Below are 1,678 nucleotides of genomic sequence, written 5' to 3'. Positions count from 1 at the left end.
TTGCTGCCCAGGACAGGGGAACCATCTTAAAGCAATTCCAAGAAGTTCTTTCTTGGAATAGGAAAGCATGCATACTTCTAATTTTTTTTTAAAAAATCTTCTTTAATTCAAAAAAGTGAGCACTTACACAAACAACTTATGTGTAAGGCTAGGGAGGGGAGAGATAGTCAACTGTGAAGCCCTAGTCCTCCATAGCTGATGGTCCAGTGTGAGAGATGGACAGACAGACCCAGACCAAGATACGGGGCAGAATGTGTTCATCTTTATAATCCAGGCAAATATCACAAGCTTCAAGAAAACAGATGGTGAGTTCATTATAAATAGCAAAGGATTCAGAGATCACCCAAATTATGAGAACTCAAAGCATTTGCACTCATTCTTAATTTCTTCTATGAATTAGGTTCCAAAGAAAGGGTAAGACTAGATGTACGAGGCCCACAAGTAAAGGATACTTTGTTGGAAAATATTTTAAGGACTATTCGAGTTTCTCAAACTCCTTTATTTGAATGCACAGGATTTGGAGGGCTGGGAAGTTGTCAAAAAATTCAAATTTATTGGCCCTACTCAAGAAATTAAATCATGGGAGGCCAAGGCTGGAAGATTGCTTGATGCCAGGAGTTCGAGACCAGCCTGAGCAAGAGTGAGACCCTATCTCTGAAAAATTAGAAAAATTAGCCAGGCTTGGTGTCACACACTTGTAGTCCCAGCTACTTGGGAGGCTGAGGCAGGAGTATTGCTTGAGCCCAGGAGTTTGAGGCTGCAGTCAGCTGTGATGATGCCATTGCGCTCTAGTCAGGGCAACTGAGCAAGACCCTGTCTCAAAAAAAAAAAATTACATCAGAGTATCTGGAGTAGGGCCCAGGCATCCCATTTTAACTAAGTTCTCCTGGTGATTTTTTAGTGAGCTGAAGTTTGAAATGACTGTATTAGAGTCTTCCAAATAAAAGCAAATTGTTTTTGTCTATACCAGTTGAGAATTAAAAAATCACAAAGAGACCACCACCACCACCACCACTATCACCAAAATACCTTGTCTTGGGAGGAGCTAAACTCTTAGCATCCAAACTTCCCACAAGTACTTTCTAATTAGTTTTATGGTTTGGTACTTTTTTAAGCTTCTTGTAGGCCAGGACCACTTCTAATTTACCTCCTATGGCTCAGATAATGCTTGGCACATGTACGCTCAATACGTATTAATATCTGATGAACAGAGGAATGGATGAATGAGTGCAGGTAAGTTAATATTTGAATGGCTAGCAGCTTCCTTTCAAAGTGTTTCCATGATCAAAACACTCATCCAAAATGGATATTAACCTGGAAATGGTCTGAATTCTGTAAGATTGACAACCATTGGGGGATGCTTGCATGTGCCAGGTCCCTGGTTTGGATGCCATACCTGGTGAAGGCGAAACCTGGTTACTTCATACGTAGGCTTCAAGAAAATAATGTGCTAACACCTGTTTTAGTAAAATTGAGAAAAATTGTCTGTGGCAATTAGGAGGGATACAACTGGGATTTGTGTTAAACAGAAATTTGAATGTCTACATAGGCCGGGCACAGTGGCTCACGCCTGTAATCCTAGCACTCTGGGAGGCGAGGTGGGAAGATCACTTGAGCTCAGGAGTTCGAGACCAACCTGAGCAAGAGCAAGACCCCATCTTTACTAGAAACAGAAAAA

The sequence above is a fragment of the Eulemur rufifrons genome, chromosome 30 (assembly GCF_041146395.1).
Source record: "Eulemur rufifrons isolate Redbay chromosome 30, OSU_ERuf_1, whole genome shotgun sequence".
Lineage (NCBI taxonomy): Eukaryota > Metazoa > Chordata > Mammalia > Primates > Lemuridae > Eulemur > Eulemur rufifrons.
The sequence above is the reverse complement of the archived record's forward strand: the minus strand, read 5'-3'. Positions refer to the sequence as shown.